At 40.7% G+C, this 16749-nt stretch overlaps 1 protein-coding gene across 1 annotated transcript in view; it reads left to right on the plus strand.

Annotated features, from left to right (window-relative positions):
• Positions 1-118: 118 nt before the first annotated feature.
• The window catches only part of BTBD7 (BTB domain containing 7), a 56260-nt gene continuing 39629 nt past the window's right edge, over positions 119-16749 (plus strand). The window contains exon 1 of the mRNA XM_050334922.1: positions 119-264. The gene's annotated coding sequence lies outside the window, so the exon portion shown is untranslated. The remainder of the gene's footprint in view (positions 265-16749) is intronic.

Raw genomic sequence — 16749 nt, forward strand, 5'->3', positions numbered from 1 at the left:
GGGGGGTCGCTGTGGTGGCACCGAGGGACCCCCTCAGGATCGGGCCCGCCCGGCCCCTCCGCCCCGGCCCCGCCCCGGCCCCGCCCCCTCCCCGCGGACCACGTGTCCCGCGCGCTGCAGCCCCGCCGCCGCGCAGGCGCCGTGCGCGCTCCCGCTGCCCGGCCGAGCCCGGGGCTCGGGATCAAAATGGCGGCGTCCGGAGCGGGGCCGGGCGGGAGCGGGCGGCGCTGAGCGGGAGGATGGCGGCGGCGAGCGGCTGCCGGGGTGAGACACCGCGGGGAGCTGGGCCGGCAGGGGGGCGCGGGCTCGGTGACGCGGAGGGGAAGGGGCGAGACCGTCGACGCCCCCGCGGCGGGGCTCGGAGCGCGCCCTGCCGGGCCGGCTGCGGGCAGCTCGTCCCGCCGCGCCGCTCCCAGCCCGCAGCTCCGCGGGGCCGCTCGCCGGGGGAGCAGCCCCGCTCCCCGCGCCGCTCCCGGCCCGCAGGGTCCGCGGTCCGGAGCGCCGGCAGCGGCCTCGGCTGTGCCCGTTCGCGCTGTCGGGTCCTGCCTCGCCCCCTGGCCCGGCGCCGCTCCCCGCGGAGCCCGCGGGCGGAGGTTGGGATCGTCTCCCGCAGGATCCCGTGCGGGCTCCTGTTCCCGCAGCCGCGGGGCTCCGGTCGTGTCCGGGCGGTGCGGGAGCGGCCGCCCTCGCCCGCTGTGGCCGCGGGGCTCTGACCGGGGCCGCTCAGCCCGGCCCGTGACAGCTCCCATGCCCTGCGACTGCTGCTGCCCCGGCACACCTGGGGCTTTTTGTCCCGCTCCTCTCCGCACAGGTGTTACCGCGGTGCTCCGGGACAAACTTGGAGGGAGAGCTTTGTTCGCGATGTGTTCACTCGTGCCTCTGGAATATTCCTGCTGCCGGTGGGATAAGTGCTCTCCTGTCGGTTCGTGTTTCTACTTGCTCTCCCCCGCCATCCCATTTGAGGCCGTTGGGTGAAAGATGACACACATGTCGAGTGCTAACATAAAATACGATAGTGAGATAATCAAATACGTGCTGGTACAATGGTACTTCATTTGTGTGAGAATTTAGTTTAGGCAGTGTAGCAGTGCTCGAGGCTTTGCTCCAAACCAGTGTAACATAATACGTAGTGTTTGACAGATATACCACTGGGATGTGATCAACCTCAGGTTTTACCACATGCTCCACGCTCCATTTAGAAATGGAGAAAATAAAACCAGAAACTCGGATACAAAATTTGTAATGCACGTAACTATTTTTGAGGCACTGAGAAACTTGAGGAGTTAAAGCTTTACCTTCTTTGTCTGAAAGATGTTAGGGAAGTAGGATGAGTCGTCTAAGGTTCTTTATTGTTTCAGATGTTTCATCCTACTTCTGTATTAGCATCCCTCTTAGAGAGAAGCAGGGAGGGGAATTCCTTCTTAGATCCTTCTCTTTTGCTTAAGAAATCAATGAAAATATTTCTTCCTCCTCCCCTTGTTGACTAAGAGCCTGCTGCCAACATAACAAAATTATAGGAAGTATTTATGAGGGTGTGGAAGAGGAGTCTTTTAGTAACATACACACATGGACCATGGTGTTTACAAGGCAAGGTCTGAGTGCTCATTTTGTAGAATATCTGGATAAAGGTAATGTATGGAGAAAGTATGGCTTGTAATGTTTTCGCCTCACTTGGAATAATTTGCTTCTAACTAGACCTAGTCGGTGGACCAAAGCATAATTGAGCCATTTAAGAACTTGCTCCTTTGCTGCAGCAAATAATGTTCTGCAAACATTACTGTCTGTTCGTGCTTATATGTAAACAAGTGAAGAACGTGTTAGTTAATCAAGCTTGTATCTTAAGTTACAACACGAAGCCCACATTTTTTTAAAATCAGATCTAAAGTTAGACTTGCATAGTTGGGCTGCATACAGGTAATCATGGAAATAGAGTTCAGTGGTTTGTGTCGAATGTGGAGCCAGTGTTTGTTTTTGTTCACTGGAGATGAAAACAGCTGTTGAACCCTTTGTATTTCAGTTCAGCTGCACTAAGCATTGTTTTTCTTGCTTTCAAACTTTAGCCAATGTATAAATGGGTTTGACATTCTAATCTAGTTTGTATGCTTAAGCATACAAGGAGCACAGACACAAGTCATCTTGGTTCATTTACTGTGGCATTGCTGTAATTGTTGCCATTTTAAATCCTTGCCTCTTACTTTAGTAAGTGGATTTTCTTTATATGTCCAGATTCCCTTGCTGAGTCATAGATACAGTGGTGCTGTAATGCTTATAGGCTGGCATGGACTGATTTGCAAGGAGTCATACATGAAAGAATAGAATTGTTTTTATAAGCTCTCCTGGGAGACTTGCATGGACTTGTCATAGTGATTTTTAAATTTTTTTTTCCCCTCTTGGTTTTCAAGCTTGTCTTAGAAGCTCAAAACTTTGTGTTGTGAAGGTATGTTGCTTGTGGTTAAATTAGAGTAGAATGTTCTGTCTTTGCAGGCAGCTCTTTGAATTTAATTCAGTGGGACTGCCAGAGCTTGATGAATTAAGAACAAAATATTGAGTCTTCATTTTGGAAGCGGCCTTTCAAGTTGCTGTTTACAGGATGTCGGGTTTACAGCTATCACTGATGACAGTTAACCTCGAGGCTTGCAGGGGATGAATTTTAGGCTAGGACAGTGTCTTCCTCCACTCTGTTTTGCAGGCTGCATTGGTGTTGTGGTGTCTTGGGGTCCTGCACGTGGCCAAAGGAGAAGGTGGGGCATTAGCCCTGCCCCTTCTGCCACCCTGATGCTCGTTTATCTTGATAGGTCAGACCACATGCAAGAAAAGGAGGATGTATTCTGATGTCTTAGGTGCACAGGGATGAGCAGGATAGTTGTGGCTGGCTGCCTTTTAGAGACAAAAAGTAAAATGAATCAAAACAACCTATTGATATTTCACATGGAATACGTGTAGTTCACATTAATCAGAAGATCTGTAGGTAAATTGTGAGATTGCACTTAAGAAATAACTATATTCTTAGTAATATTGATGGGAATCTGCTCTTACAGAAAATCTTGATAGCTGTGAGTTTAAATTTTCTCTTTGATTGTTTGGGTTTTCTCTTGACATGTTTACATGGCTTTTGATTTCTGTTATCAGATCCATATCTTTTACCATTTTTTCACATTAGTCTGAAAACCTGGTGCAGAAACTTTATTGTACATGCAGTGAGGACAGCGAATCCTAGTTCAAATGTGAGTGTTAGATGAGCTTCCAGTGAGTCATCTAGTTATTGCTTTGTTTCATTTCCCAGGTTCTTTGAAGAATAAATCTTGTCAATGTGCCTTTAAATCTTTGGACAACAGCTATTGCAGATTTTTAGAATGCTCTTTCATATCTTGGCTTACCAGTATGCCTGAACTATAAGAAGAAGGGACTGTAGATGCCATGTTTGATGCTAGTCTTGCATTTGGTACCTATCCAATTGTCATGTATGTCTGCCAAGAAGAATGACAACTGTAGTGATGCTAGGAGATCTGAAATCCTTGCATGTTTTGTGTAAAAACAGTGAAAATTGTGAGAGCGGAAATGGGCAGGAAAGAAAATGTATCAGAAGGAGTTGAATATCACTGATGGTGTATGCAACATTTATTGCATACCTTGATGTCTGAAGTTCTGTAAAGTTTTAGCAATTTGCTTTCATATTCTCTGACAGTGGTCTTTTAGTTTCCAGTATTCAAGTAAAGAGACCAGGTCATGTTACAGGTTTACCTGAAACTAAAGGGAACCTGAAGTCCTCTTTTTTTACTCTGTCCTTGAGACTACAACAGATACTTTCTGGCTTTATAAGGATGCCTGTGAGGTTCTTGATAAGTCCTTAATGATACAAGTGTCTTAAAAGCTTGCACTCCTCAGCTGCTTTTTTCCTGCTTCTGCACAGCTCCCTTAGTTGTACTGGTGAAGTTGTTTATGTGTTGTCCGCGTTTCAGCTGGGATAGAGTTAATTTTCTTCCTAGCAGCTGGTACAGTACTGTTCTTTGGATTTAGTATGAGAATAATGTGGATAACAAGCTGAAGGTTTAGTTGTTGCTGAGCAGCACTTACCCTAAGTCAAGGACTTTGCAGTTTCCTGTACTCTGCCAGTGAGGAGCTGCACAAGAGGCTTGGAGGGAGCACAACCAGGACAGCTGATCTGAACTGGCCAAAGGGATAGATATTCCACACCATAGACTGTCACACCTAGAATATAAACTGGGGGCAGTCAGCCAGGAGGGGCCAGTCACTGCAGGGGGATGAGCTGGGCACTGGTCAGCTGGTGATGAGCAATTGTACTGTGCATCAGGTGTTCCTCTTGGATTTTATTTCATTCTCTCTTTTTGTTGTCTCCCTTTTCATTACCATTATAATTATAATATTATTATTGTATTTTATTTCAATTACTAAACTGTTCTGATCTCAAACCACAGGTTTTAATGTGTTGTTTTCTTTTGTTCTGATTCTCTTCCCCATCCCATTGGCAGGAGGAAACTACAATAGGAATGCCTATGAGGTTCTTGATAGATGTTTAGTGGCAAAATTGGCTTTAACACTTTAAGTCCACAGCTGCTTTTTCTTACTTCTTGCACAATCTCCTCAGCTGTGTTGGTAGAGCTGTTTACATGGCTTCACTCTGAAATATTGCAGGAGATTGATCTGTCTGAAAAATAAACCACTGAAGCACAGAATAACTTCACAGCAGGACCCTCATCTGGGGCATCGTGTTTCTGTGGGAAGTCTGCTTGCTAGCACAGTGTAGGGGCAAGGTCAGGGAGGTAAAGGGGATCGGGGTGGAACTCCGTGGCCTGAAATGTCTTGGATTCCAGTACATACATAACTATATACTTAGTTAAATTTAAATATGATTTGTTTGCTCTGTTGGCTGTTAAGTGTTGTTCAAGTTCACACCAAACATTACTGAATGTGAACGTTAACAACTGGTAGCCTTGCAGACGTGTTCAGCTCATTGGGAGTTTTCTATAGTCAGTGTGTTTAAAATGGTTGTTTAAATGCTTGACTGTTAAAACATGCAAGAAAAAATTTAATGGCAAAAAATAATCAGTCAAAACTGATAAAGTGTGGAGGTGTAGTGTTTGAGAGCATCTTCTAAAATCACTTTCTGTGTTTCAGAATTATCTTGCTTTGTTTTTTAAACCTGATGTTCTAATGCAAGCTGTTATCTGTATAAATGACTAATCATTTTGTAAACCAAATTTCATCTCTGTCCTCAAAATTTTTCTGAACTCAGTGGTCATACTGTACATTGTGTATGACACTCAAACATTATTGTATGTTCAGTTCTTCCTGTATTAGAAAGACTGGATTTTTGTATTCATCTTTGTTTTTCTTAACTATCATATCCTGTTTCCAATCCACTATAGTAAATTGTAAAGCGTAGAATTTAATTTTTTTTAATCTCTTTTAAAGAATGTCTTTGTAGCGCTGCTTTTACTGTAATTCCCCATATTGTTAAAGAGGCTTTCTATTTCTACTCTGTCCAGTTTGATACAGGATTATTTCAGAATGGTAACTTGCAGCTTTTAAGGTTAATCTCTTTTTCCTGACATTCTTCATCACTTTAGATCTTCAGTGTTATCTAGCAGGAAGTGCTTTAGAGAGATCAGGCTAGTTAATAGTATGCAAGATTCCTGTAATTTGGAAACCTTGTCTAGAATCTGCTAAAAGTCAGTTTCAGGATAACTGTCGGGGCATTTTACACTTCTGCTGACAGTAACAATGGCTAAACTCAGAGCTGAAACAGCAATGCAATAAATGACTTCTGCTTGGTCTTTTAGTTGGGCTTGTTGGGCAGTACTTGCGTGATCTCTGTGTGCCCAGTAGAGCTGCAAAATGTATCTTTGTGTGCTCTCATGTGTTTTTGACTACTTTCGGTCATAGAAGGTTGTTCTTATAGTCCATCACTGAGATTTTAATCAAGATTTGTGGTGCAAAGAGCAAGAATACCAATGTCTTGTGAAGGCATCCAACATTAGTAAAATTATGCCTATTTATATGCAAAATGGAGTATTTTTTGATTGACCAGGTAGATCACATTGCATTAGTGAGAAACTGAACTGCTGCTTTACCTCTAATCTGCTACCCCAGATCTCTGTGCTGCAGTGAAGTATATAAAACACTTCTGTAATGGGGAGGTTATTCTAATTAATATCGAAATAATCAGTATGAGTGACAAAAGTTCCTTTTCATACTTTTTTCTGCTGACCCCAATGTTGGAAATGCTGCTTGAGAGCTGATTAAAAAGCATTCTAACATAACAATACAGTCAGAATGCAACAAGACAGTATTTTGTGGACTGGTGCTCCCTTATTCTTTGATCTCTTTTGATCTACAGCTTTAGCTTTGTTCTCATGATGACTCTTGATGTAAAGGTGGGGGAAAGTAGTTCTTTGGCTGTTGGAACTGAGGAATTGGGCTTGCCGTGGATTTAGTAATTTTTTACTTTCGCTAGGAAAATGTCTTATTTGAAGGCTTCCTGCTGCTGTGATAGTTATAGTGCCCATCCCCATAAATTCTGTAGATGAGGTTGTGCTGAAGTACTTTTTACATGTGGGGGCATTTAGAGGTTTTCTCTCAGGTACCCAGATGCCTGTTTATTAAGATACGTGAAAGGTTAACAGTTTCTGAAGCTGCTTGTGATACTTAACTGAATGACCAGAAGATTTCATCCTGAAGAAAGGAATGTAGGCATATACACTGTGTAATTTTGTGTTACCCATTTAAAAATATCTCAATGAATCACAGACTAACCAAGCATGGGAATAAAGGCTGATGTCCTGTACCTTGGCTCATCCTGTGCTGGGCGTCTCAGTTTCAAATGTCTCGAGATAAAGTGAAATACATACAAAATGTCTAGAATGCAGGAGAGAAGATAATGTAAATAGGTTCATGGATTTCTTTAAAGTCTTTGTGACTGCAGCTCTCTGAAATACATCAAATTGCTTATGCTGACATTTTGTGTTGAAATTACCTTTGTCAGTCTGTGATGAGGTACTTCTAAGAAGTTTTTGAAATTGGTTGTTTATTGTACTTCAGAGACTAGCAAGGTAGAAGAATGCTGAATTGACAAAATGCACACTGGAGATGGAAAGTTTTGTATTATTCAGTGCAGTGATGGCCTTGGTAATGAACAAGGAATAATCTAGGCTGTGTCAGTGCTTTGCTTTTCAGCTCCTGAGAGGCAACAGTAGTTAATGGTAAGATGGGTGCAAGCACCATAACTTCTACAGAGGAATGTATATAATAGCAATGAGGAGCTGCTGCTCAGTCCTTCTGAGTCCCCTCACCCCCCTAATGTATCAAGTGTCTCCATCTCCTCTGCAGTTTATTTTCATGAGTGATTTGGGGTCTTAGCTTATCTAAATTTTGGATAAAAATGTGTGTTTACTGCCTCAAATTCTCAAATCCCAGCTTAGTTGACTTTTTTTTGGCTAGAGTTTTTTTGGTTTTCTATTTTAATAGCCAAAGATAATATTTAAGAGAATAAATTGCTTAGTTTTTCTTTTTTAATAAAAAGATACATTATTTGGGTCAGAAGGTACCTCCCTGCTTCCTATTTGGTCATTAAAATCTCTATAAGGTTTAGTCCTTTAAGTATTTTTGGAAAATGGGTGTTTGGGCTTGAAATGCCAAAATACTCTTCTGACATAGTAAGATTGTCTTCTTACAGTGTAGGATCATCCCTTGTCTAATAGTACTTTGTAGTTCTAGACACAACCCGTAACCACGGGTAAAGTGACTTATGTATTTCTGCACTAAATCCAAGCTGCTTGTCTTTAATTGCTTTTAACCACAGTCTTTGATGCTGTAACCTGGGCAGTTACTATTTGAAGTTGGTTTTCAAGCTTAAATTATAAGGGTACTGAAAATGTTGTTAATCAGAGGTACAGTCTTAAAATAAACTTTACAAAATATCTGTTCATACTACTCGGGGCTTTTCCAGTTTACGTAAAATAAAATTTGTCTTGCTCTTAAGTTTCTCAAGACATTTGAATTTTTCTGATGAGAATGTCTCAAGTAATTTTGTTACTTCATAATTTCTCAGTTAATTAAGGCTCAAAATTTAGATGTTTACTAATTTAGGTATTTTCCCAGCTCCATCTTGGGCATCTACTTTCTTTTCTCTTTCTTCCCTTTTCCCCTCATTCTGTTTTTAGCCACCAACTTATTTTTTCCGGAGAACTAAATTGGAAAGTAATTTTGTTACTGGGTTTCAGCTGCATCAAAGCTCAATTGTATTAGGGCATTAGCAATCTTCAACAGTAATCAGGGTGCTTTTATTTAAGCATCTTTTGAGTCTGGAGTTTCATCCTTGTTTTAAATTTGGAAGTGGAACTTGCCCTTTTCTCTCACATCTACAAGATTAACTTGTTTCCTTGTTAAAATGAACCTTTTCTTTCTCTTAATTTGAAAACTGATCTGAAATTGATCCAGCTAAAAACTGTCCATGTTCACTGAATGTGAATGGAGAGTTGAGTGGGAATGATCATCTAGGTAGAGGTAGTTTTCCACCCAAAAAAAAAAAAGAAGGCAAAGTTTGTGGTTTTCCTATATATTGATGGACTTCTCAAATAATGGAAGACTCAAAGGAAGTTTAGGAAGTACAGTGCAGGCAAAGTATTCCCTGTCTGCATTTTGCCCTTGCTCTGTATGTGAAGGAATAGTAGAAGCAAGGACAGTTGTGGATAAGAGAGAAAGATAAACAAAATTTTATCTAAAATTACATTAGAAACAATGGGTTGGTTCCCTTAATGGAGTATCTCCTCTAATTAGTGCAATACAACAGACTTTTCCTTTCCTTCTAAAACTTTTGGTTGATTTCTTTGAAAAATCTTTTTTTTTTTAATGTTCTGGGGCAGTTGAAAAGCTTCAGATCTTGCGGGGGGGAGAAGGAAGAGTTAAGGCATATCAACAGTCTGCTCAAAGGGCAGATTTGCTTAGCAAATAGTTAAACAAAAAACACCCATTAAGCCCTCCTGACTGACTGCAGCCTTTAAAAGTCTGCGTAGGTGAGGTGCATGTAGATATTGCTGAATGAATTGTGTATGTGATTGGTGCCTCTTGTTTTCAGAAACATGTTATGTCAACATGTGTGATGCTCTTTTGACTGTTCTGTAAAACTTGCGTGTTCATGTTACAGGACAAAAAAATGCTTTGGAAATGCGGAGAGGACTTGTTGCAGGAAATCTGGAAGACATAACTTCCTTTTCTTGCCAAGGGGAAAATGTAAACAAAGCTCCAACTTAATTGTAGACTAAGTCTGGTTTTCTGACTAAGCCTTTCCTTCCTTAATTGATTGCTTTTATCATTGAGAAAGTGTATTTTCTGTTTCATTTAAAATGAATTTCTGTAGTTTTGGGCAGGACATGCCTCTAAGCTTGTGAGCATTTAGTTCTCACTGTGCTTGCATGGAATCTAAATGTAGGTATTAAGTAATGTAACCAATTAAGCTTAAGTTACTGGTATAACTTTTGAGGGTTCTGATAGTTTATGGAAGTATCAGAAGTGTACTTCAGGGGAAGCATTGCAATACTAGTGTATTTTGCTACTGTACATGCTCTCATGTGCATGTACTGAAATATCAATCTTCAAAATGTCTGAAATCCTTGAATTGTATGGCACAGAAAGATTTCTTGGCATCAGATGTTATGATACAAAGGTTAGCTGGTGAAGTCAGTGTGGCTCTTAAAATTTTCCACTGAAGTTAATGAATTTAAATTGACTTTATAGAAGAGTCCAATGAAAGGATAAATCTTTCAAATGTGCAAGCTTTTAAATAACTGTTAAAATCTTAGTATATAATTAATGTACATGAACAAGTATAAGATGCTAGTTGTGGGGGTTTTTGTTAAAAGTGTCTAAATGGGTTTGACTAGAAATTTCAGACCTACTCAGGGAGACAGCAGTCCATAACCAATTTACAAGCTATTGAATAAGCCAATTGTTGTATAAATACCATGTGCAATGAATTTTACAATTTGATTTTTGTATTGCTGCCTGATTCAGTGAGCAGAAGAGACTTGGGAGTGACGGTGGATGTTAGGAGACAAGGGGAAAAGGTGAGTGTCAGCACTGAAACTGGAGCCTCAGAAACAGTGCCTGCAAAGGAGGGCTGTGCTGATGTGCCTGGGACCAGAACCAGAGTAACTTGTTGAGACTGAGCCCACTCAGAGAGAATGCAAAGGATGGTTACAAAGGTATAGTTTTGTGGAGTTGATACAGTTCAGTAGGAATAGTCTGCTGTCTTTATATTGACAACTGTAGGTTCCTATTCCAGCTGTAGCTGCCTGTCAGACCAACCTGCAAGAACTCCCTTTCCCTGTCTGTCACCTGTCACACCCTCCAGCAGTGGTGGATCAGCCATTGGAAATTACTTGTTCTGTGATCATATAATCTCTGTCTGTAGTGTGAGGGAGAGCAAAAAAACCTCTTGGCTGGATGGAGCAGCAGAGTGAGGGGAAAGTACAGTTCCCTATTAGTTTGATATCAGTTGTAGTGTCAGATCAGTCCGATACCTGTGAGGAGCTGACAGGCAGTGAGTCCTGCATGCACAGTTAGCTTTTCCCCATAGAGGAGAAATTCACTAGATTGAGGGGAATAATAAAATGCACATAGACCTGGCTTTCTATGATTTCCCTTTATGACTAATACCTAGGTGCATATATTCTGTCACTGCAAATTTAAAATCTTCCAAGCCTTCAAAAAAGCACCAACCCCCACAGACCTCTTTAGTTGTGATGGCTGCTATCTGAAGGATTGTTAACCAAGACCTAGTTGAAGGGAGCAACAAGCTGCACAAATACAGACCAAAGTAAGGACAGGGCAAAGAAGAAACAGCAGTCAGCTAGCTAGCTACAGTGAGCACTGCCCTGGTGAATCCTAGTGGTAGTTACTGCAGTCTCAATGGCCTTTTTCTGCTAAGACTGCCCTTGCCTTGCAGATGATTTTTCCTACTGCTGATTTTTTAAGAGCTATGTAGGAGAAACAACATACTGCAAGAGTGGTCTTACTCTTACATACATTAAGATATTTACTTTGAAAGTGGCTGAATGAAGATAGAGGTAATGTTGTACTTCAGGGAAGTGGCTGTTCCAGCCACACCAAAGTATCAGCTGAAAACAAAACACAGTCCAGTCAGGACTTACGTGGCTTCCCAAACATCTGCTACAATGAAAGGGGACAGTAGGAATGAGTGCATGGGACTGGGAATGTTTTTATTTTTTGAAGACTGTGCCAACTGAGTATTACTCAGAAAGATTAGTCAAACTGCATGTTGCACTTGATTGTGGGGAGCAAGTAACCTTTCCTTGCTGCTCTTCCTCCTTTGGTGACATCCTTTCTATTCCTTGGGTCATTTTGTAGACTGGTGCAGGGAGCTAACTACACTGGAGAGAACTAAGTTCTGCAGAAGAGGATACATCCCTTGTTTAGTTGCTGACACGGTGGAGGAGCTTTGGGAAGGTGGTATTAGCGGTGTGAGCACTGCTGCTGAAGAAATGTGTGTGGAACCACAGTGGTGATGAACACACTTGGTTTTGTGTCCACCAAATAAAGCATTTTGAATCCAGGTTGGAATTGTGTTTGGGTTGGATCCAAGACTTGTTGTGGCTTGTGACTTACTGTCAAAGTATTGGAATTGTAGCTATAATGAGTCGGTTTTATGTCTGTGACTTAGTGTTTTCTTGAATGAGGAAAATCAGTGTTTCTTTAGTAGAATTCCTGTGTCTCATGAAATAACTGTACTAGATTGCCTTCTGAATTCTTTACTATGCCTTTCCATGTTCCACCTTCCAGTTTTTCTGTTGTAAATAGATGAACCCATTAGTGTTAAATGTGTAAGAGATGATGCTGGCAACCGATACTTCAAACTTTCGTTATATCAGAGAGGAAAGGCTGAATGGGGGAAATATGCTGTTCTGTGTTGACAGAAGGATCCATGGAGAGGATGGTGTACAGAACAAAAAGAATGGTGGCGTATTAAGGCATGGAGTGTAAAGAAAATTGTTTTGAATATACAGCAATATCAGTAATAGCTTTTTTTAGCCACAGGCAGAACTTTTCAGTGAAAGTAGATGTGTATGGTCACCAAGCATCTCGGAAGCTTGTGCATAAAGGAAGAGGGTTGTATAGAAACACCGTATTAATGAGGAATGATGTTCCAAGCAACAGAAGTACCACAAAATGTTGTTACTGATGCAATGGCTGGCTGGCTGGAGGAAGAGTTGATTGTGGCCAAATTAAGACAGAGGTAATTTTTAAACTGATACATTAACAGCGGTCACCCATATGGGAAGGCTGATCAGTATGTGAGTCCAAGCCTTTTAGTCTGCTTTAATGTTGGGATGTTGGAGCTATTGTTGTGAAAACCTCAAGCAGTGTCATCACCAGAGATGACTAAGGCTGTGGAAACTAATAAGGGTACTAAAGCTGAGTGATCAAAAGGATGCTTTTTTGGAGATTATTGAAAACAATAAGCCATAAGATGGGAGGAGTGCTGCTTGCTTACTTGTGTAGATACAGAGCACAGTGTCTCGGACTGTCTCATTAGTAACTAATGCGCTCTCAGAGGAAACATGTTCTGAGAGGAAGTGTGGTGACTGTAACTGCACAGTGAATTTAAAAGCACTATTGTGTACAGGAAGCTCTCACGTCCTTATTCAGACTAAATGGCTTTCTGTGAAATAATTGAACCTGGAGAAAAGGGAAAATGTCTGCAGTACAAGGAAACTGTAGGGTATATGGATCTTCCGTATGGTTGGGGTTTGAGCCAAGATTTCCCCATCTTAGTAGACTTGTTAATTGAAAACAGCATGTCATGTTGTGATTGGGTCACAGCTTGAGCAAGAGGAGGAATTCCTGTTCTTTAATGAGACAGGGATTTTTTGGGGGTACTGTCAGACTGAATAGAATAAAAACCCATGAGTTGGGAGGACTGCAGAGAGGGAAGACTGCCTGCCCTGCTCCATAAGAAGCACAAATCCTGTTGACAGATAAGGGGTATTTGAATAGGAAACCCATGAAATAATACGTATAAAGGTGGGAGAGCTTCATGTGGAAAGTTCTTACTTTTATTTCACTTCTGCTTTTTCCCTAGGGGAAAAGGAGCACGTGACTCAGGATACTGCTGCAATAAAGGACAGGCAGTATCTGGAGACACACTGAGGAGGGCAGTCGTCTTACCAGACTGGTATTTGACCCCAGCATCTGAAGCTGAGTTTAGCTGAAATTTCCTTGAGTTAGGTCAGTGCCTGACAGGTCAACACAGTGTTGGACTGAACTTTGATAGAAAGAAAAACAGCAGACTACTTTACTTTAAAAATAGGTCTGATCCTTTTTTGAGGTACTTCTCCTGTAATTTGGAGGTTCCTTTTTTGATCTTAATCAGCTGATATGTTTACATATATAAGCCAAAGAATATTTGCTATTCTTAAAAAAAAAAAGGGTGATTTTCGCTTAGAAGAGGCCTTCTGAAACATGTTTATACTCTTCAAAATTTTTCAGTGTATCAGACTCTGTTGCAATTATTCTGGATTGGCTAAAATTAATTATCCTAATTTCTCTGTAAAAGGATATGTTCATACCTAATTACTCTGTTCAGGGATATTGATAAAAATTTAGTGGATAGAATTTCTCTGATTTTCTTACAAAGTAGATTTAATGACATTTTGTATCTAAATCAGATAATGTTCCTTTCAAGTTAACAAATCGAGAGTCATTGATGAATACATGCTGTCATTTTACTTCAAGAGAATCCTAGAAGGCAGTGAATGAGTTCTTGCTGATGTGGCTGAAAGAAGCGTTTTGAATTCATCTTCAGGAACGTTAGTGAAGTCTTTCATCTGAGTGTTATCAATCAGAATAGACTTCTGGTAAATCAGTGTGTTTTTGCAACCAGCTGGAAGGATTGCTGATGTAGAGAGATCAAAATTTAAAATTTGTTTACCAGTATGTGGAAACACTTAAGTTGCTGGGGAGGAACTGCCTATTCTGTGCAGGATTGTACTGCTGTCACTTAGTCTGTATGTGCTTTGTGTGTTTGGATTTTTTTAGGTGCTGGAACTTTTTTGTATTTAGAAGAATATAAATATGTTGATGTCCCATGCCTCCACAGGTTAGTGATTTGACCTGTTGCTCCCTGTTGATGACATTGTTTAATTGCTTCTGGGATGTGAAATGTTCTATCACCCTCTGAATAGCTTTGCTGATTAGCAGAAATCCTTCTTTGAACACTATTTGCAAAGAGGGCATTGAAAAGAGTTTTTTTTCTGTATTTTCACCTGATGTAATGCTTGTTAGTGTTTTCAGTTTCTGAAATGTACTTGCCTTCAAGACTACACACGTTTTCATGCTATTTGAGTGTAGTTCTTTTAATTTTCACTCTGATTTCTCAGAGAATATGTTGAAAATCACTGCAGGTTGTTTGTTTTAGGGTTTTCCCCCCTAAAATTCCGTCCTATGATTCTCAACAAATCTAGAAATAACAAGCCAGGACTACTGTGGTGGTTTTGCTGCCTTGATTTTGAAAGAGCTTCTTAATGGAGAAGCATACTACTTCATGAAGGAGAAAGTGCTGTAAAACTTCATGCTTAACTTTAAGAAAGGGTTCTTTGTGATAGCTGGAACACGTGATTCTCAGCAAAGCACTAAACAGCGCAGTCACTTTCATAATCTAGCTATATCTACTTTGTCTTGCCCTCTTGAGCCTGTAACTGCTGATGTGGCTTACGTTCTGGTATTTTGCTTATTGGATTTTCTTTCTTTCCATTACAGTAAATCATGAAATAATACAGACTCATTTGCCCACGTCATGAAGAACATTATCCATTCCTTATTTTTGCGCAGAACTAGTCCAAACCAGAACCTTTCAGCTCTGTTGGCTGCATCTTACTGTTGTATCATCCAGATAATTCTGAATAATGATAAGGGTTAATTGCTTGATTGGATTCAAGAAAGGAGTCAAAATAGGCTTTGTGTGGATTTGCATGTGTCAGTCTAGATAATCAGCTGATCCTTCAGAATTTCAGTTGTTTCCTTTGGGCTGTGAATTACTGGCCTGTTACAGAATTTGTACTAGACATGCTGTCCGATATGCATTCGGCCCTTTAGTGTGTGTTTCTGAGGTCAGAGACTATGGCCTCTGCAAAATCCGAGTATGCCAGTACCTCTTTTGAGTGCATCATTCATGGAAAAAGAGGAAGGTCAGGACAAGTAATATTCAGTTCTTGTCAGCTCCTCTTCCTTGGAGAATCAAGTTCCAGTAGCATAGTGAGAAAGATTAGGTAGGTATTAATGGCACATCTGAACAAATAGTTGGAACTCCAACCACAAGCAACTTTGTGTTAATTTTTAAGTGCCTGGCCCTTTGGATGTTGCTGGCTTGTAATTGCAGTAGTGGTACTGCATAACAACCAGCATGGCCAGGTCTGGCTTTGGAGACTCCTCAGTGGAGTAAAACTGTCCTTCTGAGCATGGGATTGTTCTGGAATCCCTTTGTGATAGCTCAGGGCTCTGCTGGAGGCAGGATCAGCGTGTTAAGCCAAACTGGTGGGATACTACCAGAGGTTCACCCTCACAAGTTCTTTCTCTTTTAGTCATCGATCTACCAAATCTTTGTGGAAATAGGCTTGTCCTTGCTAAAATATAGTTGATGTGTTTCCTTACTGGGGTTGGCACTTCTAAAAGTTGATTTTTTTTTTTTTTAGGGTTTGGTTTTTTTTTTAAAGACACACATACAACCCTAACCCCCCTGCCCCCAAACCCAGTGTACCAGTTTATTGCTGGATCTTGTAATCTCATCTTGCATTACAGTTTTGCTTCCCTGAAAAGGAGCTGTTGGGGCAAAATAGAATAACATTTTTGGTCTAGATAAAAATCTAAGCAAACATGAATAAGGTATGCTTGCGATGCTTGTGTTGTCATTTACTCATAGTAAATTTAAAATGTGTTAGGTAAAATGAAAACTTGAAATACCACGTTGGTACAAGTATGTGCATGTACTTGATATAATTTCCTACTTTGATTTTAGTATTATGCTATTTCATAATCCTGTGGCAGCAACTCCAAAAGAAATGCAAAAAGTTTTTAAAATTTTGCAGGAAAGAGCCAAATGATTTTGGCTGTAAAACATGTTGTAGCGCTCTCTACCTTGTCTTTATATTAATTGGATTCCAGTGGACTACAGGACATTTTAATGAAACTTTTATATTGTGGGATGATTATAAACAAAGTGTCACTGTTACCTGATGTCCATTCTGTACACAGACTTTTTGTTAAATCAAAATTCCCAATCCAGGAATTCCTGGCTGTCAGTCCAGATATTTCAAATGCAAGTCTTCTTAGGTTCTTAGGATTTTAGGTTCAATGTGATAAGTATTGAGAGGACTGAGAAATTTATTTCAGATGCTGAAACTTTTAGCTAGATTTGTGTTTGTTTTAAATTCTATTCTGAGTATCAGTATAATCTGAAAGTCACTTCTGTGCTTTTTGTAGCATTTGGGATGATAATTTTAGCTTCTAAAGCTTCCTGGTTTCATACAACACACTTCATATACTTTTGCTACAGTACAGGCCTTTTTAAGCAAGCTTTGTCATAGTTTAAGTTTTTTGCTGTGTACCTGTGTATGTACATAAAGCACATCTGTGTGTGTATCACTGCTCTCAGCAAGAGGTCCTGTTTCAGTAGGTCAACAGATGCTGAATTTAGTTTCATTTTGATAATACTTGCAT

This window comes from Myiozetetes cayanensis, unplaced genomic scaffold, assembly GCF_022539395.1.
Source record: "Myiozetetes cayanensis isolate MyiCay16 unplaced genomic scaffold, myiCay2020 scf6-25, whole genome shotgun sequence".
Taxonomy (NCBI): domain Eukaryota; kingdom Metazoa; phylum Chordata; class Aves; order Passeriformes; family Tyrannidae; genus Myiozetetes; species Myiozetetes cayanensis.